Raw genomic sequence first — 26,341 nt, forward strand, 5'->3', positions numbered from 1 at the left:
ACCCTAACCCTAACCCTAACCCTAACCCTAACCCTAACCCTAACCCTAACCCTAACCCTAACCCTAACCCTAACCCTAACCCTAACCCTAACCCTAACCCTAACCCTAACCCTAACCCTAACCCTAACCCTAACCCTAACCCTAACCCTAACCCTAACCCTAACCCTAACCCTAACCCTAACCCTAACCCTAACCCTAACCCTAACCCTAACCCTAACCCTAACCCTAACCCTAACCCTAACCCTAACCCTAACCCTAACCCTAACCCTAACCCTAACCCTAACCCTAACCCTAACCCTAACCCTAACCCTAACCCTAACCCTAACCCTAACCCTAACCCTAACCCTAACCCTAACCCTAACCCTAACCCTAACCCTAACCCTAACCCTAACCCTAACCCTAACCCTAACCCTAACCCTAACCCTAACCCTAACCCTAACCCTAACCCTAACCCTAACCCTAACCCTAACCCTAACCCTAACCCTAACCCTAACCCTAACCCTAACCCTAACCCTAACCCTAACCCTAACCCTAACCCTAACCCTAACCCTAACCCTAACCCTAACCCTAACCCTAACCCTAACCCTAACCCTAACCCTAACCCTAACCCTAACCCTAACCCTAACCCTAACCCTAACCCTAACCCTAACCCTAACCCTAACCCTAACCCTAACCCTAACCCTAACCCTAACCCTAACCCTAACCCTAACCCTAACCCTAACCCTAACCCTAACCCTAACCCTAACCCTAACCCTAACCCTAACCCTAACCCTAACCCTAACCCTAACCCTAACCCTAACCCTAACCCTAACCCTAACCCTAACCCTAACCCTAAGCCTAACCCTAAGCCTAACCCTAACCCTAACCCTAACCCTAACCCTAAGCCTAACCCTAACCCTAAGCCTAAGCCTAACCCTAACCCTAACCCTAACCCTAACCCTAACCCTAACCCTAACCCTAAGCCTAACCCTAACCCTAACCCTAACCCTAACCCTAACCCTAACCCTAACCCTAAGCCTAAGCCTAACCCTAACCCTAACCCTAACCCTAAGCCTAAGCCTAAGCCTAAGCCTAAGCCTAAGCCTAAGCCTAAGCCTAAGCCTAAGCCTAAGCCTAAGCCTAAGCCTAAGCCTAAGCCTAAGCCTAAGCCTAAACGTGCACCCTAACACCCTAACCCTAACCCTAAACGTGCACCCTAACCCTAACCCTAAACGTGCACCCTAACCCTAACGTGCACCCTAACCCTAACGTGCACTCTAACTCTAACGTGTGCATATTACTCCTGCATGTAGCTCCAGGTGTACACCCTAGCCCCTGGCAGCTGTGGGGCGGGTGTTTGGGTCTGGTGCTTGGGGCCTGGGCCTGGGTACTGGCATCTGGGGTCTTGGCCCCAGCTGTACCCACCAATCATGGTGTGTGGGTGTGGTTTAGGGTGTGGGCTTGTGTTGTTATCTGGATGCCTTGGAATTGTGGGCTTTAAAGGGTTTGAAACTATTACAATTGTGGTAATTAGGTGTTTCTGTCTAATTACCTGGTGGTATCCAAGATGGCGGCGCACGGGGGTCACGTGGTGGCGTGGCAACATGGCGGCGCCCGGGGGTCACGTGGTGGCGTGGCAACATGGCGGCGCCCGGGGGTCACGTGGTGGCGGGGCAACATGGCGGCGCCCGGGGGTCACGTGGTGGCGGGGCAACATGGCGGCGCACGGGGGTCACGTGGTGGCGGGGCAACATGGCGGCGCACGGGGGTCACGTGGTGACGGGGCAACATGGCGGCGCACGGGGGTCACGTGGTGACGGGGCAACATGGCGGCGCACGGGGGTCACGTGGTGACGGGGCAACATGGCGGCGCCCGGGGGTCACGTGGTGGCGGGGCAACATGGCGGCGCACGGGGGTCACGTGGTGGCGGGGCAACATGGCGGCGCACGGGGGTCACGTGGTGGCGGGGCAACATGGCGGCGCACGGGGGTCACGTGGTGACGGGGCAACATGGCGGCGCACGGGGGTCACGTGGTGACGGGGCAACATGGCGGCGCACGGGGGTCACGTGGTGACGGGGCAACATGGCGGCGCACGGGGGTCACGTGGTGACGGGGCAACATGGCGGTGCCCGGGGGGTCACGTGGTGACGTGGCAAAATGGCGGCGCCCGGGGGTCACGTGGTGACGGGGCAACATGGCGGCGCACGGGGGTCACGTGGTGGCGTGGCAACGTGGCGGTGCCCGGGGGGTCACGTGGTGACGTCGCAAAATGGCGGCGCCCGGGGGTTGCATGATCGGCTGCAAAGATGGCGGTGTTGTCTGGGGTGGGGCTGGTGGTTATTGTGGACTGGGACCAGGTGGGGGTAGGGATTATGGGTCCCTATAGGGTATATAGGTAAAAAGAAGAAAAACTATATGTCTGGTGCAGCAGTAGAAAATTTCAGGCTCCCCGGGAGTAAAAGGGTGTTTCTTTTTTTTTTTTTATTTTTTTCTTTTATTCCCGGGGAGCCTGAAAGTTTCTACTGCTGCATTTGTATTCTAAAGCTAGAAAGGAAGACAAGTTAGAGAAAAGAACAGAGAGAGAGAAGAGGGAAAAGAACAGAGAGAGAGAAGAGGGAAAAGAACAGAGAGAGAGAAGAGGGAAAAGAACAGAGAGAGAGAAGAGGGAAAAGAACAGAGAGAGAGAGGAGAGGGAAAAGAACAGAGAGAGAGAGAGAGAGAGGAGAGGGAAAAGAACAGAGAGAGAGAGAGAGAGAGGAGAGGGAAAATAACAGAGAGAGAAGGGAGAGGGAAAGGAACAGAGAGAGAGAGGGAAAAGAACAGAGAGAGAGAGAGAGAAGAGAAAAGAACACAAAGGGGGAGAAAAGTAGAGAGGGAGGGAGGTAGAGAGAAAGAGAAGAGGTAGAGAGAGAAAACAGAGGTAGAGAGAGAATAGAGAAAAGAAAAGCGTGAGTAAAAGAGGGAGAGAGAAAAAAGATTGAAGGAAGGGAGGAGAAGGAAAGGAAAGAGGAGAGGGAGAAACTGAAGAAGGAGAGGAGTTAGGAGTTAGAATGAAAATAAAAAGGAAAGGGAGAGAGTGAAGGAGAAGAGGAGTTAGGAGGGAAAGCGGTTAGGGTTAGAGTTGAAGTGAAGGCTTGGGCTAGAGTGAAAAACAAAAAGAGTACGAGCAAAAAAGACGGACCGAGTAAAAAGAGAACGCGGAGCGGAAAAGAAGGGAGAAGAGTTAAGGTTTAGAGGGGAAAGAAAGAAGGTGCAAATTATAGACGACGGACGGAAAAATGAATACGGTCAGAGACAAATAGTGAAATGGACAAACGGAAGAAAGGAAGCGTATGGAAACGGAGTTACAGAGGCGGAGGCGCAGAGCTAGAAAGGGTGAGAAACAGAAACAAAAGGTTAGAGACGGATGGAAATGAAGTCAAGTCAGAAATAGAAAAGTAAAGTGAGGAGCAAAAGGAAGAAATACAGTGGAAAAGAAAAAGACAAAACCACACCACAAGGAGGCAGGGGCCGGGGTGGGGGTAGGGGTAGGGGTTGTCTTTATTGGGGTTGATTCAACTTTATTAAATGAATATTTTTATTTACACTTCAGCAAAATACATGGAAACGGTCTATACAAATGCAAGTACGGATACAATCTATAGACACACTGGTAAAAGTCTAATTTACATACAGAGCAATACGGGGAAATGCAATACAGAGCAATACAGAGCAATACGGGGAAATGCAATACAGAGCAATACAGAGCAATACGGGGAAATGCAATACAGAGCAATACAGAGCAATACGGGGAAATGCAATACAGAGCAATACAGAGCAATACGGGGAAATGCAATACAGAGCAATACAGAGCAATACGGGGAAATGCAATACAGAGCAATACAGAGCAATACGGGGAAATGCAATACAGAGCAATACAGAGCAATACGGGGAAATGCAATACAGAGCAATACAGAGCAATACGGGGAAATGCAATACAGAGCAATACAGAGCAATACGGGGAAATGCAATACAGAGCAATACAGAGCAATACGGGGAAATGCAATACAGAGCAATACAGAGCAATACAGAGCAATACAGAGCAATACAGAGCAATACAGAGCAATACAGAGCAATACAGAGCAATACAGAGCAATACAGAGCAATACAGAGCAATACAGAGCAATACAGAGCAATACAGAGCAATACAGAGCAATACAGAGCAATACAGAGCAATACAGAGCAATACAGAGCAATACAGAGCAATACAGAGCAGCACACTATGATAACCTTTTTCATTTTTTCATTACAGGTTGATTTATTGTTACAGGAAGCCCAAAACAACAAAAGCACATTGAAAACAACGCTCATCCACCATTAACACCCCCTTCCAACACAAAATCACCGTCACTCTAAGCACAACTGCTAAATTACACACTGGCAATCTTTGGTCCTCGGGAACGTGGTTCCCGGGAGCCTCCAAAAAATCCTCCTGCCTGACGAAAACCCCGGCCCCTGGACGGTCCGCGCCCAAACTTTGGCGATGAACGTCGCCTCGCAGACCGACCGGGACCGAGGAAAAAAAAAACCCAGCCGGGGGGAAAAAAAAAAAAACCCCCGGCTGGGGATTTTTTATTCTAAATTTAAAAATGAGTTGAAAAACCTGAAAGGCAAAAGTCATACAAGGTGTTAGAAACCTTCAACACACACACTTCCTTCAGCTTACACACAAAACCGCCCTCGCTCACACCTCAACAGCTCTGCTAACCCCTGGCACTCATTCGCAGCGCTCCTCGGGAACACGGTTCCCGGGAGCCTCCAAAAAAATCCTCCTGCCTGACGAAAACCCCGGTCCTTGGACGGTCCGCGCCCAAACTTTGGCGATGAACGTCGCCTCGCGGACCGACCGGGACCGAGGAAAAAAAAACCCAGCCGGGGGGAAAAAAAAAAAAACCCCCCGGCTGGGGATTTTTTATTCTAAATTTAAAAATGAGTTGAAAAACCTGAAAGGCAAAAGTCATACAAGGTTAAAACCCTTCAACACACACACACACACGCTTCCTTCAGCTTACGCACAAACCCACCATTGCTCACATCTTATTCACTCTGCTAACAACCGGCACACATTCGCACGGCTCCTGGGGAACGTGGTTCCCGGGAGCCTCCAAAAAATCCTCCTGCCTGACGAAAACCCCGGTCCCTGGACGGTCCGCGCCCAAACTTTGGCGATGAACGTCGCCTCGCGGACCGACCGGGACCGAGGAAAAAAAAACCCAGCCGGGGGGAAAAAAAAAAAAACCCCCCGGCTGGGGATTTTTTATTCTAAATTTAAAAATGAGTTGAAAAACCTGAAAAGCAAAAGGTCATACACACAAGGTTAGATCCAGTCAGCATGCACTCACACGAGCGGAGACGAGCGGACGCAGACGGCCACGTGCTCTCACACTCTTCAACTTGGATGCTCACTGCGGCCCTTACTTGAAACGCTGGAGAACGTGCTTCGATGCATCTTCTGGCTGCTGCTCCTCGATGTCAAATGGTAGATTCTGGGGAAAATCGGTAGCCTCGGGGACCTGCGAGACAAGAGGAAGTGGTCAACAGGGGGCTGACAACTAGGACTTGTCGCCGCTCCAGACCAATAAAATTTCTACCCACAGTCCCATAGAAGACAGATGAGTGGTAAAGTTTTTGTAACTGTTCTACCTAGCTGTGACTACGTGCCAGGGCAGGGCAGCTCCAATCGTAACAGGTACAAAATAAGTAAACACGATATAAGCCGACGCGTACGGTGCAAGTGTACGTATGGTGTAAGTACAGACGCTAAGTACATAAACTATAAGCCAACATCATAAACTATAAGCCAACATCATAAACTATAAGCCAACATCATAAACTATAAGCCAACATCATAAACTATAAGCCAACATAGGTACAGACACTATAAGCCAACATAGGTACAGACACTATAAGCCAACATAGGTACAGACACTATAAGCCAACATAGGTACAGACACTATAAGCCAACATAGGTACAGACACTATAAGCCAACATAGGTACAGACACTATAAGTACAGACACTATAAGCCAACATAGGTACAGACACTATAAGCCAACATAGGTACAGACACTATAAGTACAGACACTATAAGCCAACATAGGTACAGACACTATAAGCCAACATAGGTACAGACACTATAAGTACAGACACTATAAGCCAACATAGGTACAGACACTATAAGCCAACATAGGTACAGCCAGCATAGGTACAGACACTATAAGCCAACATAGGTACAGCCAGCATAGGTACAGACACTATAAGCCAACATAGGTACAGCCAACATAGGTACAGACACTATAAGCCAGCATAGGTACAGACACTATAAGCCAACATAGGGACAGCCAACATAGGTACAGACACTATAAGCCAACATAGGTACAGACACTAAAGGTACAGACACTATAAGCCAACATAGGTACAGACAATATAAGTACAGACACTATAAGCCAACATAGGTACAGACAATATAAGTACATACACTATAAGCCAACATAGGTACAGACAATATAAGTACATACACTATAAGCCAACATAGGTACAGACAATATAGAGTACATACAATATAAGCCAACGCAGGTAGATACAGTATAAGTACACAGAGTATAAGCCAACACAGGTAGATAAGGTATAAGCCAGCACTTGACATAACTCTCTGAAAGATTAATTCTTGAGCCCTATACCCTTTGAGAAGATGGAACCTAGAGAACTACTGCGGTCACGTGAGGAGGGTGTAAGACACTCCCTCTAAAAGTCCAAGAGAATGGCGTGGAGGAAAAGGCGCTACCAAAGCCGGTAGCGAGAAGGAAGATGGATGAGGACATCTTGTGTAATCCTTCCCGTCTCAAAGAGTAAAGATTTAAAGATGCCGGAATAAGTGAAGGAATGTGTGTAAAATACGGCCGATATGGCAAGAAATAGTGCCCGTAAAGAGCTGGGATGGAACGAAGGCCTACGACATGGAAGACGGTGGAGACAGACTACGTAACACGGACATGGATGACGTAACATAGACACGGATGATGTAACGGAGAGACAAGTGGAAACTGCCTGGCGCTTTCACCTTATGGACCCGAGATGGCTAGCGCAAGATGAGCCGGGGGCTGATGATGCAAAAGGAAAGAAAGCCGTATGACGATAGGATGTAATGATGAAATGTAACTCGTTAAAAGAAGTTAGCACCGAAGCGGTTAAGAGGACGCTCGAGAGGCTCGGTGGGCCTAGAGAAGGAAGCGGAGACCGCCGATTGACCGTGGCCGTAGCTCCGGACCTGAAGGCGAACTCCTCGGGCGAAAGATCCGTGACGATGTCGAGTTGAAGAAGGCTGACGACGCAAAGTTTACGACAATGTGGAGATGGGTCGGAACTGCCCTGCCCGGCAGAGGCTGTGGTGAGGCTGAGGAGAAACCCTCTCCCTTTGCTTCCAGAGAGCCCGTCCCGCTACAGACCTCTGCGCTAAACTGACATCAAATTGCCCCCTGTGATAGTAAAGGTTTTTCCCCTTCTCCCAACTACTGGCCGCGACACTTAGCTTTTGGAAGACGAGCGGACAAAATCCATCGTCGGTTGTACGTGGACGTCGGGACGTTCTCCGTGTTTGCTTCGGTGCTGCCGTTTCCAAACTTTGGCTGCAAACCTCCTCCGGGTACCTAAGACGATACAGAAAAGGTGACTATTGCCCTCAAAAAGAGTAATCCCCGGGACTCCTCTGCACCGCTGCCCCGGCTCACCTCAAATCCTGATTCTACTCCAGAGGCTGCTCAAAGGATACCTGCAAAAAGAAAAGGTACAGGCTTAGCATGCTGCTGCATAAAACTCACCTATGAGTCACCCTGCCTAAACACAGACTCACCTGCTCTCCTCTGTTCTTTGGCATGCCTGGAGCGGTGACAGCACCTGGAAAAAAGCAAAGCAGAAAAGCATGCTGAGATACTGAGAAAAGATAACCTCCCTAATCTGACAAGTATGCCATACTGATACCTTAAGCTTGTACCCACCTGACATCGGGCATGCTCGGCCAGGAGAGATGGCAAGTGGACCACCTAAAATAAAAAAATTAGGAGTAGATGTTTAGAGCTGCAGTGGAAACTGAGACCTCAGCAATACCTGCTTCTGGAAACTACTCAATGCTCACCTTGCCTACTTGGCCTTGACTGTGGCTCTCTGCCTTGACTTCCGAAAAAGACAAAGAACAGCGCTGTAACAGAGTCACCATTTACACTTCTGCTGCAGAGACAAACAGTGACGGACCTGCTCCGCGGGACTCCCAGACCCAGGATGGGGCCCTCGTGCACAGATATTATCCAGATGAATCTGAAAAACAAGTAAGAACAAACGTCAAAGGTCTCCAGGATAACTTCCCAGCTGCAAACATCTTGTGTCCATCTACAAATGCCATCTAGAGTCCAACCACACCCCACATTACCAACTACAAGGCCCCGGGACTTCCCCTATTGCACCAGGCTATGCGGCAGGGCAGAGCAGCTCCGGCACAAATGCGTGCAGACACCCGTGACGAACAAGGGGGACACAACACACACAGAAATCTCTTGGCAAGGAAAATGACTGCAAGGACTGAGAGAATGAAGAATGAGATGACCGAGGTGAGACCGATGGAGAGCTGATGAGGCCCAGGGAACCCTGGAGGAAGAAGATGCTAACTGAATGATTTATCTCAAGAACTGCCAAGATGGATGCCTGGGAATCCTACGGTCAGAATCCTCTGCCTAGAGATCTCATTCTGACAAGTCCTAACCTGCCGTAATGGATCCCTTGCAGGGAGCGGCTTCCCGTACAGCTCGGGACAAGACCTGAGAAGACATCTGACTGGATGCTTCTAAAGAAGAGATGCGAGTCTGATGGCAGTCTGAGCTCCTAAGTCAAAAGTTCTATGGCATTGGTGCCAGAATAAAGAACGCGGATCACAGATGCCAAGAATGGTTTCTGATAGGCCCCTCAAAGGCCTGAGGTAATAGACATGACATATACAAAAAACACAGAATGCACGATAGACAAGTGACACGATACACACCGGACCTGCTCTGCCCTGTGCACCTTGGCACTCTGATCAAAAGCGATACTTTCCCTTTACAGGGCCTAAGGGGGCACTGCTTGGACATCCTTGTCTCCAAAGACAAATCGAAATCCCCTCCCTGTGAGTTGTGACCCAGACCCCGCTTTCATCCCCTCTGTGGGTCGTAGCCCTCTACTTATCTCTCGGACAGGTGGGCGTGCCGATCCGTGCTGGGTGGAAAGAAAGCGGACCCGCTGTCTGGGAAGTCCCTGCTGACACCAGGCTGTTGTCTCTGAGTCTGCCAGGAGAAAGGAAACCAAATGTGAGCACACAATCTTAGCAGCACGGCGGTCAAAACGTGACAATTTTCCCACTCACCGTTCTCCTGTGAAGGCACAGCTCCTCGGGCCGCACGCTTCAGGCCTGCTCGGCAGCTGACACCGTCATCACACCTGGGTTAAAGTGAAGACAAGGTGACCTGGCATTGCTGAGACCTGAATGGAGCCTCCTTCCTTCTCCCCGCCTCCTTGACTCACCGCAACTCCTTGGCCGTTCCTGAGGGCTGCCAGGATGGGACCATGAAATAGCAAAGTTGAAGGCTTCATCATCACAGACTCCTGTAATACTTCCACGGGGCTCACATTTGCAGGAAACCAGGTGCATCGGCCGGTTGGTGACGGGGGCTGGATGTACGCCGAGTCGATTGCCGAAAGTGCATGAACGAGAATGGATGCTTAGAGTTGCACCAGAAATTGAGACGTCAGCAATAACAACTGCTCCTGTACACTGCTCAATGCTCACCTTGCCCACTTGGCCTTGACTGCTGCTCTCTGCCTTGACTTGCTAAAAAAAAAAAAAAAAAGACAAAGAACAGTGCTGTAACAGAGTCAACATTTACACTTCTGCTGCAGAGACAAACAGCGAGTGACTGACCTGCTCAGGAGGATGCCTGCACCCAGGATAGGGCCCTCTGGGACAGATTTGATCCATATGAATCTGAAAGGAAAGTTAGGACAATAGTCAAACTGTTGAAAGATAACTTTACCTGCAGAGCTCCAGACATTGTGTGCCCATCTAGAGTCCAACCACACCCCACATTACAAACTACAAGGCCCCGGGACTTCCCCTATTGCACCAGGCTATGCGGCAGGGCAGAGCAGCTCCGGCACAAATGCGTGCAGACACCCGTGACGAACAAGGGGGACACAACACACACAGAAATCTCTTGGCAATGGAAATGACTGCAAGGACTGAGAGAATGCAGATTGAGATGACCGAGGTGAGACCGATGGAGAGCTGATGAGGCCCAGGGAACCCTGGAGGAAGAAGATGCTAACTGAATGATTTATCTCAAGAACTGCCAAGATGGATGCCTGGGAATCCTACGGTCAGAATCCTCTGCCTAAGCTCGCATTCTTACAAGTCCTAACCTGCCGTAATGGATCCCTTGCAGGGAGCGGCTTCCCGTACAGCTCGGGACAAGACCTGAGAAGACATCTGACTGGATGCTTCTAAAGAGACATGCGAGTCTGATGGCAGTCTGAGCTCCTAAGTCAAAAGTTCTATGGCATTGGTGCCAGAATAAAGAACGCGGATCACAGATGCCAAGAATGGTTTCTGATAGGCCCCTCAAAGGCCTGAGGTAATAGACATGACATATACAAACACACAGATTGCACGACAGACAAGTGACACGATACACACCGGACCTGCTCTGCCCTGTGCACCTTGGCACTCTGATCAAAAGTGACATTTTCCCTTTACAGGGCCTAAGGGGGCATTACTTGGACATCCCCATCTCCAAAGCCAAATCAAAATCCCCTCACCTTGAGTCGTGACCCAGACCCCCCTTTCATCCCCTCTCTGGGTCGTAGCCCTCTACTTATCTCTCGGACAGGTGGGCGTGCCGATCCGTGCGAAGGAAAGCGGACGCGCCGTCTGGGAAGTCCCTGCTGACACCGGGCTGTTGTCTCTTAGTCTGCCAGGAGAAAGGAAACCAAAGGTCAGTGCATAATCTCAGCAGCACGGCGGCCAAAATATGACAGCATTGCTACTCACCCCTCTCCTAAGAACGCCCAGGTCCTAGGGCCACACGCTTCAGGCTTGCTTGGAGGCCATCGCCATTGTTGCAGGGTGCAGCTGGGTTAAAGTGGAGACAAGGTGATTTATCATTGCCGGGACCTGAGTGGAGCCTCCCTCCTCCTCCCCGCCTCCTCCACTCACCCCAACTCCTCCGCTGTTCCTGAGGGCTGCCAGGATGGGACCATGAAATAGAAAAGTTGAAGGCTTCATCATCACAGACTCTTGTAATACTTCCACAGGACTTGCATTTGCAGGAAACCCGGTGCATCAACCGGCAGGTGATGGGGGCTGGATGTACGCTGAGTCGATTGCCTAAAGTGCACAAATGAGAATGAATGCTTAGAGATGCACCACAACCTGTGACCGCAGCAATAACTGCTCCTGTACACTACTCAATACTCACCTTGACCACTTGGCCTTGACTGCGGCTCTCTGCCTTGACTGGCTAAAAAAACCACAAAAACCACAAAAACCACAAAAACCACAAAAACCACAAAAACCACAAAAACCACAAAAACCACAAAAACCACAAAAACCACAAAAACCACAAAAACCACAAAAACCACAAAAACCACAAAAACCACAAAAACCACAAAAACCACAAAAACCACAAAAACCACAAAAACCACAAAAACCACAAAAACCACAAAAACCACAAAAACCACAAAAACCACAAAAACCACAAAAACCACAAAAACCACAAAAACCACAAAAACCACAAAAACCACAAAAACCACAAAAACCACAAAAACCACAAAAACCACAAAAACCACAAAAACCACAAAAACCACAAAAACCACAAAAACCACAAAAACCACAAAAACCACAAAAACCACAAAAACCACAAAAACCACAAAAAAAAAAAAAAAAACAAAAACAAAAAAAAACCACAAAAAACAGTGCTGTAACAGAGTCACCATTTAAACTTCTGCTGCAGACACAAAGAGTAACTGACCTGCTCAGGGGAACTCCCTCACCTGGGATGGGGCCGTCTGGCACAGATTTAATCCATCTGAAGCTGAAACAAAAGGTAGGACAATAGTCAGTGTTGCAGGATCACTTAACTTGCAGAGCTCCAGACATCTTGTGTCCATCTACAAATGCCATCTAGAGTCCAACCACACCCCACATTACAAACTACAAGGACCCGGAACTTCTCCTATTGCACCAGGCTATGCGGCAGGGCAGAGCGGCTCCGACACAAATGTGTGCAGACACCCGTGACACAGGACGGGACGTGACAAACAAGGGGGACACAACACGGACAGAAATCTCTTGGCAAGGAAAATGACTGCAAGGACTGAGAGAATGAAGAATGAGATGACCGAGGTGAGACCGATGGAGAGCTGATGAGGCTCAGAGAAGCCTGGAGGAAGAAGATGCTAACTGAATGATTTATCTCAAGAACTGCCAAGATGGATGCCTGGGAATCCTACGGTCAGAATCCTCTGCCTAGAGCTCTCATTCTGACAAGTCCTAACCTGCCATAATGGATCCCTTGCAGGGAGCGGCTTCCCGTACAGCTCGGGACAAGACCTGAGAAGACATCTGACTGGATGCTTCTAAAGAAGACATGCGAGTCTGATGGCAGTCTGAGCTCCTAAGTCAAAAGTTCTATGGCATTGGTGCCAGAATAAAGAACACGGATCACAGATGCCAAGAATGGTTTCTGATAGGCCCCTCAAAGGCCTGAGGTAATAGACATGACATATCCAAACACAGAGAATGCACAATAGACAAGTGACACGATACACACCGGACCTGCTCTGCCCTGTGCACCTTGGCACTCTGATCAAAAGTGACATTTTCCCTTTACAGGGCCTAAGGGGCCACTGCTTGGAAATCCCCATCACCAAAGCTGAATTAAAATCCCATCAAAGTGAATTGTGACCCAGACCCCCCTTTCATCCCCTCTCTGGGTCGTAGCCCTCTACTTATCTCTCGGACAGGTGGGCGTGCCAATCTGAGCGAGGGGGGAAGGAAAGCGGACGCGCCGTCTGGGAAGTCCCTGCTGACACCGGGCTGTTGTCTCTTAGTCTGCCAGGAGAAAGGAAACCAAAGGTCAGTGCATAATCTCAGCAGCACGGCGGCCAAAATATGACAGCATTGCTACTCACCCCTCTCCTAAGAACGCCCAGGTCCTCGGGCCACACGCTTCAGGCTTGCTTGGAGGCCATCGCCATTGTTGCAGGGTGCAGCTGGGTTAAAGTGGAGACAAGGTGATTTATCATTGCCGGGACCTGAGTGGAGCCTCCCTCCTCCTCCCCGCCTCCTCCACTCACCGCAACTCCTCCGCCGTTCCTGAGGGCTGCCAGGATGGGACCATAAAATAGAAAAGTTGAAGGCTTCATCATCACAGACTCTTGTAATACTTCCACAGGACTTGCATTTGCAGGAAACCCGGTGCATCGGCCGGCAGGTGACGGGGGCTGGATGTACGCTGAGTCAATTGCCTAAAGTGCACAAACAGGAATGAATGCTTAGAGCTGCACCAGAACCTGAGACTTGAGCAATAACAACTGCTCCTGTACACTACTCAATACTCACCTTGACCACTTGGCCTTGACTGCGGCTCTCTGCCTTGACTTCCTAAAAAGAATGACAAAGAACAGTGCTGTAACAGAGTCAACATTTACACTTCTGCTGCAGAGACAAACAGCGAGTGACTGACCTGCTCAGGAGGATGCCTGCACCCAGGATAGGGCCCTCTGGGACAGATTTGATCCATATGAATCTGAAAGGAAAGTTAGGACAATAGTCAAACTGTTGAAAGATAACTTTACCTGCAGAGCTCCAGACATCGTGTGCCCATCTAGAGTCCAACCACACCCCACATTACCAACTACAAGGCCCCGGGACTTCCCCTATTGCACCAGGCTATGCGGCAGGGCAGAGCAGCTCCGGCACAAATGCGTGCAGACACCCGTGACGAACAAGGGGGACACAACACACACAGAAATCTCTTGGCAATGGAAATGACTGCAAGGACTGAGAGAATGCAGATTGAGATGACCGAGGTGAGACCGATGGAGAGCTGATGAGGCCCAGGGAACCCTGGAGGAAGAAGATGCTAACTGAATGATTTATCTCAAGAACTGCCAAGATGGATGCCTGGGAATCCTACGGTCAGAATCCTCTGCCTAGAGATCTCATTCTGACAAGTCCTAACCTGCCGTAATGGATCCCTTGCAGGGAGCGGCTTCCCGTACAGCTCGGGACAAGACCTGAGAAGACATCTGACTGGATGCTTCTAAAGAGACATGCGAGTCTGATGGCAGTCTGAGCTCCTAAGTCAAAAGTTCTATGGCATTGGTGCCAGAATAAAGAACGCGGATCACAGATGCCAAGAATGGTTTCTGATAGGCCCCTCAAAGGCCTGAGGTAATAGACATGACATATACAAACACACAGATTGCACGACAGACAAGTGACACGATACACACCGGACCTGCTCTGCCCTGTGCACCTTGGCACTCTGATCAAAAGTGACATTTTCCCTTTACAGGGCCTAAGGGGGCATTACTTGGACATCCCCATCTCCAAAGCCAAATCAAAATCCCCTCACCTTGAGTCGTGACCCAGACCCCCCTTTCATCCCCTCTCTGGGTCGTAGCCCTCTACTTATCTCTCGGACAGGTGGGCGTGCCGATCCGTGCGAAGGAAAGCGGACGCGCCGTCTGGGAAGTCCCTGCTGACACCGGGCTGTTGTCTCTTAGTCTGCCAGGAGAAAGGAAACCAAAGGTCAGTGCATAATCTCAGCAGCACGGCGGCCAAAATATGACAGCATTGCTACTCACCCCTCTCCTAAGAACGCCCAGGTCCTCGGGCCACACGCTTCAGGCTTGCTTGGAGGCCATCGCCATTGTTGCAGGGTGCAGCTGGGTTAAAGTGGAGACAAGGTGATTTATCATTGCCGGGACCTGAGTGGAGCCTCCCTCCTCCTCCCCGCCTCCTCCACTCACCACAACTCCTCCGCCGTTCCTGAGGGCTGCCAGGATGGGACCATGAAATAGAAAAGTTGAAGGCTTCATCATCACACACTCTTGTAATACTTCCACAGGACTTGCATTTGCAGGAAACCCGGTGCATCAGCCGGCAGGTGACGGGGGCTGGATGTACGCTGAGTCAATTGCCTAAAGTGCACAAACAGGAATGAATGCTTAGAGCTGCACCAGAACCTGAGACTTGAGCAATAACAACTGCTCCTGTACACTACTCAATACTCACCTTGACCACTTGGCCTTGACTGCGGCTCTCTGCCTTGACTGGCTAAAAAAACCACAAAAACCACAAAAACCACAAAAACCACAAAAACCACAAAAACCACAAAAACCACAAAAACCACAAAAACCACAAAAACCACAAAAACCACAAAAACCACAAAAACCACAAAAACCACAAAAACCACAAAAACCACAAAAACCACAAAAACCACAAAAACCACAAAAACCACAAAAACCACAAAAACCACAAAAACCACAAAAACCACAAAAACCACAAAAACCACAAAAACCACAAAAACCACAAAAACCACAAAAACCACAAAAACCACAAAAACCACAAAAACCACAAAAACCACAAAAACCACAAAAACCACAAAAACCACAAAAACCACAAAAACCACAAAAACCACAAAAACCACAAAAACCACAAAAACCACAAAAACCACAAAAACCACAAAAACCACAAAAACCACAAAAACCACAAAAACCACAAAAACCACAAAAACCACAAAAACCACAAAAACCACAAAAACCACAAACAAAAAAAACAAAAAACAAAAAAAAAAAAAAAAAACAAAAAACAGTGCTGTAACAGAGTCACCATTTAAACTTCTGCTGCAGACACAAAGAGTAACTGACCTGCTCAGGGGAACTCCCTCACCTGGGATGGGGCTGTCTGGCACAGATTTAATCCATCTGAAGCTGAAACAAAAGGTAGGACAATAGTCAGTGTTGCAGGATCACTTAACTTGCAGAGCTCCAGACATCTTGTGTCCATCTACAAATGCCATCTAGAGTCCAACCACACCCCACATTACCAACTACAAGGCCCCGGGACTTCTCCTACTGCACCAGGCTATGCGGCAGAGCAGAGCGGCTCCGACACAAATGCGTGCAGGCACCCGTGACACAGGACGGGACGTGACAAACAAGGGGGACACAACACACAGGCAGAAATCTCTCGGCAAGAGGAATGACTGCAAGGACGGAGAGAATGCAGATTGAGATGACCGAGGTGAGACTGATGGAGAGCTGATGAGGCTCAGAGAACCCTGGAGGAAGAAGATGCTAACTGAATGATTTAGTCCAAGAACTGCCAAGATAGATGCCTGGGAATCCTACGGTCAGAATCCCATACCTAAGCTCTCATTCTGACAAGTCCTAACCTGCCGTAATGGATCCCTTGCAGGGAGCGGCTTCCCGTACAGCTCGGGACAAGACCTGAAAAGACATCTGACTGGATGCTTCTAAAGTAGAGATGCGAGTCTGAGCTCCTAAGCCAAAAGTTCTATGGCATTGGTGCCAGAATAAAGAACGCAGATCACAGATGCCAAGAATGGTTTCTGGTAGGTCCCTCAAAGGCCTAAGGTGAAAGACATGTGACAGAGGATACCCAAACGACGCATAAGACACGATAGACAAGTGGCACAATACACACCGGGACTGCTCTGCCCTGTGCACCTCGGCACTCTGATCAAAAATGACACTTTGCTTTTATGTAACCTAAGAGGACACTTCACGTACACCTCCGTCTCCAAAGCGGACTCAAAAACTCCTCCTGGTGGGTCCCTGCCCAGCACCCCACTTTGGTCCCCTCTGTGGGTCATAGCTCTCGACTTATCTCTCAGACATCTGGGGATTCCGGTCCGTGTCAGGTGCACAAGAAGGCGGCCTCGACATCTGGGAAGTTCCGCTGGCACTGTTGTTCAACAACTTCCTGTTGTTACTTAGTCGGCTGCATTAAAGGAAACCAAACATCAATGCGTGATCTCGGCAGCACAGCGGCCAAAATCCAATAATTCTTCTACTCACCGTTCTCCTAAGAATGCCCGGCTCCTCGGGCCGCACGCTTCGGCCGCGCTCGGAGGCTTACGCCGTCCTCGCGGGGTACGCCTGGATTAAGAGGAGACGAGGTGATGTGGCGTTGCTGAAACCTGAGTGGAGCCTCACTCCTCCTCCCTACTTCCCCGACTCACCGCTACTCCTCGGCCATTGCCAAAGACTACCCGGGTGACACCTTTAAATAGAAAAGGCAGAGGCTTCGTCCCCGAGTCCCGTAATACTTCCAGAGGGCTCACGGGTGCAGCAAACCCAGCGCGTCGGCCGGTCGGTGACGGGGCCCGGACGTACTCCGAGCGGATCGCCTAAAGCGCGCGAACGAGAACGGATGCTTAGAGTTGCACCAGAAAGTGAGACTTGAGCAATAACAACTGCTCCTGTACACCGCTCAATGCTCACCTTGCCCGCCTCACCTTGACTGCTGATATCCGGCTTTACTTCCTAAAAATAAAAAGAACGGTGCTGTAACAGACTCACGCTTCACACTCCCCCGGCAGAGACAAACGGTGACTGACTCACCTGCTCGGCAGAACCTCCTCACCCAGGATGGGTGGATGGATTTTTCCCTGGATTTCATCCTTCTGCATCTGAAAGAAAGTGAGGACTAAAGTCAAAGGGCTGCAGGCCAACTTCACAGCTCCAAACATCTTGTGTCAATCTAGGAATATCATCTAGACTCCAGCAATACCTCACAAACTGCAAGTCCCCGGGACTCGTCCTATTGCACCGGGCTATGCGGCAGGGCAGAGCGGCTCCGGCACAAATACGTGCGGACACCCGTGACACGGAACGTGACGAACAAGAGGACGTTAAACACGACACACTATGCTAGAAACGGTGTGACGCAAGGATGAGAGAAGAGTTCCTGGCAAGATTAATAATGGCAAGGACCGAGAGGATGCCAAAAGAGATGACTGATGCTAAGGTGATGGTAGATGGAGGAGGCTCGTCTAAGGAGCAGAAGAAAAGACTGGAACAGAGTGGCCTGTTAGAAGAACTGTCGGTCACGATGATCGAGGTGGCTCTGAGACGATGCTACGTTTGGAATGCTCTCCGTAGCATGCAATGTTATAAGGCCCCGAGTGTTATGACTCGGGCTGGAAAGGATGGATGGTGATACGCCGCAAAACAAAGCCTCAAAAAACATCTGACTCGATGCATCTGAGATGTGACTAGGACAGGGCCGAGCCTGCCGGTGAAGAAACAAATGATATCGGCATTGTGCCGAGAAGTATGAGCGTTTGAAAACCTAGAGATGATGGCTGATGCTTGTAGTAAGAGCCTCGAGAGGAAAAGCAGAGCTATCTGATCAAAGGACCCCAAAGACACGCTAGGTAACATGGTACACCAGACAACACGACACAGACCGGAACTGTTCTGCGCTGCGCACCCGACAGCTGCTATCAAAAGTAGAGCCTCTCTCTTTAGCTGTTCTAAGAGGCCTCTTAGAGGACATCCTTTTACCCTCTACTAATTTTTACATCCGTTCCAGGAATTTCCAACCCCGTACTCGCCTATCCTCCCATCTACCGGCTGTGGCTCCTGACTTATCTTTTGGATGATCGGTGATGTGAATCCACATTGGACCTGAAACGAGTCTGCCTCTGAGGGCCCCGTGATCGCCTCTTAGCCTCTCGGTCAGCTACAATAAAGAAAACCAAAACCAATGTATGAGTTCGGTGTTATGTGGGCCGCATCCCAGCAAGTCAGCTACCTGCCCTCTCCTGAGTGTGCCTGGGTCCTTGATTCTCCAGGTTCATCCCGATTCCAAGGCTGCAGCCGTTATTATGAGTAGCACCTGCGTTAGAGAAAAGCAAGGTTAAATGGCATTCCTAAGATTGCAATGAGTGACCTTGTGGGCTGTAAGGCATGTGAATGCCTCTGCTATGCTTCTGAAAAGCCTTGGGGGGGAGGTTAGGGGTGACCCTGAAATAGACACCGTTTCTCCCGCTGCTGCCTTAACCCTCAACCCCAATAACCCCTAACCTGATACCTGCTCACCCTCCCGCTCCTAGGCACAATCCTCAACTCATCTGAAGCCTCATCTTCAAACATCATCTTGTACACTGGGCAGATCCCTCTTGTGATAGGATGGATCTGCCAAAAGAAATGTTGTATTTAAAACAACCTGGAATTTCTGCAAGCTGCACTCTTCCTAGAAAAAAAAAAAAAAACCAAACAAGAACAAAACCATAATTAAAAATACGCTTTACTGCCCCTAAACACAAAACCCAAAAATGTAAACTTAAATACTCCCTGTAATCAATGCTGTTTTCTTCACAGTATCTTCAAAGCTGCTGCTGCTGCTGCTTTAGATACCCAGAAGCACCTGCTGAAAACAAGCTGAGATAGGCTGACAGAGTCTCTTCCCTGCAGTGAGAGGAGACCTCTTACCCTAGCACACCCCAGAGAGGGAATGAAGCCCCTTAGCAAAGGCTGGGGTTAATATACCCCTGATTGTGCCCGCCTCTCTTTCCCATGATGCCCGGGAAAAGGGAGGGGGCAAATCCCACCGGGTATAAAAGCCCTCAGAGCTGCTGCAGCTGTTTGGCTCCTCTGACTTGAATTTGAGGGGAGTAAAGGGCTTGTTATAGAAGAAAACTCTTCAGAGAAATTAACAGCGCTTTCTTTTTTGCTACGACTACTTGGAGCAGAAGAACAGAAAACTGGTAAGAAGTAAAACTTTGTGTTTAGGTAGTATAGCTAGATAAATTGGGTAATTTGCTGTTAACTTACATAATTAGTCCTTGGTGATTACTAAGTAGTACCTCACGTGTGACTAAGCCGAGTGGAGAAAATGACTAATGACATGAATAGTCAAAGTCTCCTTGGGACCTCTAATTAGAGCTATCTACATTGTAAACAAAAATAAGAGAAAAACTCTCCTGGGCAGCGTAAGGATTAAGTACGTACCAGGCTGACCCTTCTCTGAGATATCTAGTCCAAAGGCACAGAAAGAAGTGCCCAGAAATGAATATATAAATCCTTAAAATGCTGAAAAAGACAGAGCTTCCTTCAAGTGAACCCCTAAAAATGAAAAAAACAGGGCAGTTATCTCCACTGAAACTGATAAAATGGGCCAAAAAACTGCTTCTGCCCTTTAATTTATTCTCCAAAAATATTGTGAAAAGAAGGGTTCTCCTCAACTTAAATCTCTCCAGCAATGAAAAAAGAGAAATTTTTCCCTCAATCAAAACCCTAAACGAGGAGGGACAGCTGGAGAAGACTTGCAGGAGGCACTTGGGACCCACAAAGCAGCCCAACTTTGTGGTGGTGGCAGCTGGGGTCTGGGAGGCGTCCCGTGCGACGCGGAATTTTCGGCGTGCGGCCGGCCTCTCTGGGCACCGGGCCCCTGAACGACGGTGCCGGCCCTTTTTCCGAGTAAGCGAAACTGACCGTTCCGGGTTCCCGATGGCAGTTTGCAGGAGGCGCTTGGCATTATCAAAGCACCTTGAGTTGGCACTGGTGCTGGCTTGGGTCTGGGAGACATATTTCACAATGTGGAATTTCAGCAGGGAGCCGGCCACTCTGGGCTACAGGCCCCCGAACACCAACGTCAGCCCTTATCCCTGGCAAACAAAACTCACCGGCTGAGGTTCCTGATGTCAGTTTGCAGGAGGCACTTGACACTGTCAGTGCAGCCCAAGATGGCGCAGGTGCCGGTTTGGGTCTGGGAGGCATCCTGTGCGATGGGGAATTTCAGCAGACGGCCGGCTACTCTGGGCCGCGGGCCCCTGACCGTCCGTGCTGGCCCTTTTCCCTCGAAATCAAAACTCACTAGCCCAGGTTCCTGATGGCAGATTGCAGGAGGTGCTTGAGGCTGTCGAAGCAGCACGAGTTCCCAGTGATTACTGTGTGAATGCATTATACCAAAAGGTTTTGGGAAAGCTGCAAAAGGCAGTTCTCGGAGACAGCGGAACTGTGATTAAAAATAAGCGGTACCCTTGAGGTAGGTCAGCAGAGAAATTATTTAAAAATAGAAAAGTATGGACAAATAGAACAATGGTCTGTGTATTAATGCTTGTCTAGCATAACTCCCTAAGCTGCAGAGAAGCATTTCTAGGAAGATATTAGGAAGTTCTAAGCTTAATAATGGAGCTCTGTGCATTGTGTTTTAAGGCTTACAAGCAGGTATTGTATTTAAAATAAGCAAGCAATGTTTTAACCAAAGGTACCTGTGCTTATAGTGGCTCAATAGAACTACTGTCAATATGCTTTTGCTTTGTGTGTCTGGTCAAAAAACTGTTAAAGTAAGTTGTAACAATAAGTTCTTGGTCTACTGCCTGGGATGTGAGCTGCTGGCATCTTCCCATTGTCATAACCATGTAATGAGACTGATGCTGAAAAATAAAACAGCTCAAGGCACATTCCTAGCAGTCTCATCCTGTTTTTGATTTGTACATAGCTCCCAGCCGGTGATAGTGGCAGCTTGGGTCTGAGAGGAATTCTGAGCCGTGTGGAATTTCTGGAGGCGGCCACCCGCTCTGAGGCACGGACCCCTGAACACCAACTCTGGTCATTTTTCCTGGGAAACGAAACTCACCGGCCCAGGCTCCTGCTGGCAGTTTGCGGGAGGCGAGGCACTAGGGACTGTCAAAACAGCGTGAGTTCCTGGAGCTGGCAGGTTGGGTCTCGGAGGCATCCCACACCGTGTGGAATTTCGGTATGGGGCCACCCGCTCGGGACCACAGGCCCCTGAACTGAAAGGTGGGTCCTTTTCCCTGGGAAATGAAACTCACGAACCTAGGTACCTGAACTCAGTTTGCAGGAAGTGCTTAGGACTGTCAAAGCAGCCCAAGTTCCCGGTGGTGACAAGTTGGATCTGGGAGGCATCCTGTGGCATGTGAAATTTCAAGAGGTGGCCGCCCACTCAGGCTCACAGGCCCCTGAACACCAAGGCAGGACCTTTTCTCAGGGAAGAAGAAACTCAGCAGCCCAGGTTCCTTGACGTCAGTTTGCAGAAGGTGCTTGGGACTGTCACAGCAGCAGAAATTCCCAGTGGTGGCAGGCTCGGTCTAGGAGGAATTCTGAGCAGTGTGGAATTTCAGGAGGTGGGTGCCCGCTCAGGGCCACAGGCCCCTGAACTGAAAGGTGGGCCCTTTTCCCTGGGAAACCAAACTCACCATCCCAGGCTCCTGATGTCATTTTGCAGGAGGCAATTGGGACTGTCAAAGCACTGTAAGTTCTAGGTGGAGGGGGGTTGGGTCTGGGAGGCATCCTGTGCCATGCAGACTTTCTGGAGGTGGCCGCCCACTCAGGGCCACAGGCCCCTGAACACCAAGGCGGGTCCATTACCCTGGTAAACAAAACTCACTAACCCGGGTTCCTGATGGCAGTTTGCAGGAAGCACTTGGCACTGTCAAAGCAGCCCGAGCTAGTACTGGAGGCAGATTTTATCTAGGAGGCATCATACACCACATGAAATTACAGGAGGTGGCTGCAGACTCAAGACGAATGCTGCCTCACCTGCCCGGGGATCCGCTCACCCGGCACGCTGCTCTCTGCCGTGCATTTTGTCTGGCGGCACCTGAAAGAATGGGAGGACAAAAGTCAGAGCGCTGCAGAATAACTTAAGAGTTCCAGACACCTTGTGTCAAGCTACAGATCCCATCTAGAGTCCAGCTACACCCTGCATTAACAATCCCCATGGCCCCGGACTTGTCCTATTACACCTACACCAGGCTGTGCAGCAGGGCAGAGCAGCTTCAGGCCAAATACCCAGACACCCGTGACAGAGAACAAGACAAACGAGAGGACACAACGGGGAGAGAAAGCTCTCGGCGAGAAGAATGCCAGCAATGACCGGGAGAAGGTGGGACGAGATGACCTGGGTGAGAGTGATGGCGAGCCCGTGAGGCTCAGAGAACCCTGGAGGAAGAAGATGCTGACCAAAGAACTTATCACAAGCGGTGCAAAGATAGGCGCCCGAGAATCCTACCGTCACAATCCTCTACCTATCTTGCCATTTTTACAAGTCCTAATCAGCTAGAATGGATGGTTGCCATGCGCAGCTGTCGAGAATGGCTCAGAACAAGACCGTACAAGTCATCTGACTGGATGATTCTAAAGAGAGATGCTATGCCCATGCCTGGCCAGCCTCCTGAGTCAAGGCTTTGAAGGAATTGGCACTGGGCCAAGGAACACAGATCTGAGTTACAAAAATGGACACCTGCGTTTCAGATAAGCCCCTCAAAGGACTAAGGCAAAGGACGTGAGACACACAAAAGACACGCAAGGCACGATAGACAAGTGACACAAGGGACACGCACCGGGACTGCTCTGCCCTGAGCACCTCAGCACCGGGTGACTCTTCCTTTACGTGGCCTAAGGGGCCGCCTCCTGCACAACCCCGCCTCCAAAGCTGCCACTCCAAAGGCCCTCCCAGCACCTCGCTTTCGTCCCCCTCTCAGGGGGCTCGTAACCCTCCACTTATCTCTTGGACGTCCGGGGATGACAATCCGCCTCCGCTGCCAAGGAAGGCCGCCTCACCCGCTGGGAATTTTCCGCAGTCATCGGGCTCTGGTCTCTTGGTCAGCTACAATCGGCAACACCAAATATCACTGCACCCTCTTAGCTGCACAGCGGCCAAAGCCCACCGAGCCTGCTACTCACCCTTCTGCCAAGAACGCCCGGCTCCTCGGGCCGCACGCTACGGCCACGCTCGGAGGCTGCCTCCGTCATCGCGGGCTCTGCCTGGCTCGAGAGGAGACGAGGTGATTCGGCATTGCTGACACTTGAGGGGACCCTGGCTCCCCCTCATTACTTGCCCAACTTAGAGTAACTCCTCAGCCGTTCCTGAAGGCTCTCCAGGCTACACCCTGAAATGGAAAAGGTCAAGGCTCCGTCACAGAGCCCTGTGCTACTTCCAGAGTTCCCACCAGAGTGACGAACCGGGTCTGTTGGCCTGTTTTTTAGTTTCAGCATAACATGCATGGACCATCTAAAACACACAAACAAAAATGGGTACTTAGAGTTGCAACAGAAACACCACTACCCCAAGCAGATAAATACATACATTTTTCAAAAACAAAACTAAAAAAAACACCAAAAAAACCCACCTCCCTTACCGACTTCCCCACTACCTAATGTAATAACAAAGACCCCATATCTAATCACCTTAATAAAACCTGTAAAATCTATGCCAAAAAAACCCTAAAACTAAAAAACCTTGCCTCTGACCAAATAAGAGGCAAAAAACCATGTCTTCTTAACTATACAATACCATTAACCTAACACATAAACCCCACAAAATTATAAAACCTTTCTGAACATCGTTACATGCTAATGTCATCACAACATATGAAAATCCACCTATTTCTAACATAAAACATCACAAAATTTTACTGCAGTGGTATCTTAAAACCTCACTAAGAATAAAATTTAAAAATTCCATTACAACCTGAAAACTCATACATTCTAAACATGAACTTCCTCCAAAAGAAATATTTCTAAAACCCAGAAATCTTAAATCAATATTTAAAATAACTTAGAGGGAGTGTTGTAGTGTCATAAAACCTCCCAGTGTGACCACGCTCCCTCCGTGATGCCCGCCCTGGTTACGTTGACAATCCGTGGAAGTTGTAGCGAGTGTTCGGTGTTCCAAGCTGGGAGAACGGCCCAGCAACTGTAGAAGGCCTTTGCTGTGAGGAAATACATAGTAAATATACTACCCACTAACTTTCTTTCTTTCTTTCTCTTTCTTTCTTTCTTTCCTCCTCCCTTCCTCCTTCCCTCCTTTCTTTCTTCAATTCTTCCTTTCCTTCTTTCCTTTCCTCCTTCCTTTTTTTCTTCCTTTCTTTCTTTCCTTCTTTTCTTTCTTTCCTTCTTTTCTTTCTTCCTTTCTTTCTTTCCCTGTAGTTCTAACTTTATTTTTCTTTTTAGCTTTAGAATAAAAAAAGCAGCAGTAGAAACTTTCAGGATACCTGGAAGTAAAAAAAACCCCAAACTATAATGATTTAAAGAATACAATTTACTGCCTGGGAGCCTGAAATTTTCTACTGCTGCACCAGACATGTAACATTTATTCCTTTTAATATATACTTTATAAGGCCCCAATTACTGCTCCAGCTGTCAGTAACGAATAGCAATATCCATTAACCACAGCACCAGTACTCCCATCTACATTACCAGTCAAATAATGACACAACTAAGAGGTAACTGCGTCATGATTATGTAATTGCATAAACCGGCAATCCATCATCACAGCTATCAGTCACCATCAAGCCCACCCCTCACAAAAACCTCGCCGCCGCAACTACGTCCCGCCCCGGACCCATCTCCGGCGAGCCAGCACAGCGCTGCCTGCCGTCTGCCCCGGCACGCTGCTGGAAAAGCACCGCCCAATGACGTCACCGCGTCGACACGGCGCACCGCCCTGGCCGCGCCCCCAGCGCCTTAGGAAGGACACCGAAGCGTAGCCGAACTCCCAGCTGCCTGATCAAAATGCCCGCACCGACACCGCAGCCTAGAAACAATTTCCCGCCACGCTGCCCTCTGCAGACGAACCGGAATGCCACCACCGCCACCGGGGACCCGCGGAAGGCACGGAAAAAGCGCCACAAACCGAAAAAAACCCCGGCGCCGAAAGCCGCCATCTTCGTCCGGCATCACGTGACGCGGGCAGCCGTCGCCATCTTGTACGGCACCCCTTAACGGGCAAGGCGCCGCCATGTTGTACGGACGCCGTGAATATAGCGCCGCCATCTTGTACGGAACCACGGAACGTGGGCGGCGGCCGCCATCTTGTACGGCACGCCGTGGCGGCCAAAGCGCCGCCGACTTGCGTGAAACCACGTGACGTCCAGGGCGCCGCTGTCATGTACGGCGCCAGGTGACGGCTAGGGCGCCGCCATCTTGTACGGTCGTAATGTTCGGCTGAGCTCGTTCGATTCGACCGAAGGGGGCGTCGTTCGGTTCTGTTCAATTAAACTCAGCTAAATTCGGCTTGGTTCGGCTCTTCATCTAAACTCGGCACGCTTCGGCTAAACTCGGTCATATTTGACTCTTCGTCTAAACGCGGCTAGTGTCGGATACACTCGGCTCTCATCGGCTACACTCGGCTACCATCGGCTCTTCGGCTAAGCTCGGCTATTTTCGCCTTGTTTCGGCTCCTCGGCTAAACTCGGCTACTTTCGTACACACTCGGCTAATTTCGGCTACTCGGCTAA

At 49.7% G+C, this 26,341-nt stretch overlaps 1 long non-coding RNA gene across 1 annotated transcript; it reads right to left on the reverse strand.

The window, feature by feature from the left end:
- Positions 1 to 7,088: 7,088 nt before the first annotated feature.
- Positions 7,089 to 9,728, reverse strand: LOC132324389 (uncharacterized). The gene is made up of 7 exons (XR_009485602.1): positions 9,567 to 9,728; positions 9,409 to 9,482; positions 8,152 to 9,328; positions 8,015 to 8,059; positions 7,870 to 7,913; positions 7,748 to 7,788; positions 7,089 to 7,666 (listed from the first exon to the last, which is right to left on the reverse strand). It is a non-coding gene; the product is annotated as an uncharacterized LOC132324389 (long non-coding RNA).
- Positions 9,729 to 26,341: the final 16,613 nt, after the last annotated feature.

Source organism: Haemorhous mexicanus, chromosome 3, assembly GCF_027477595.1.
Source record: "Haemorhous mexicanus isolate bHaeMex1 chromosome 3, bHaeMex1.pri, whole genome shotgun sequence".
Classification (NCBI taxonomy): Eukaryota; Metazoa; Chordata; class Aves; order Passeriformes; family Fringillidae; genus Haemorhous; species Haemorhous mexicanus.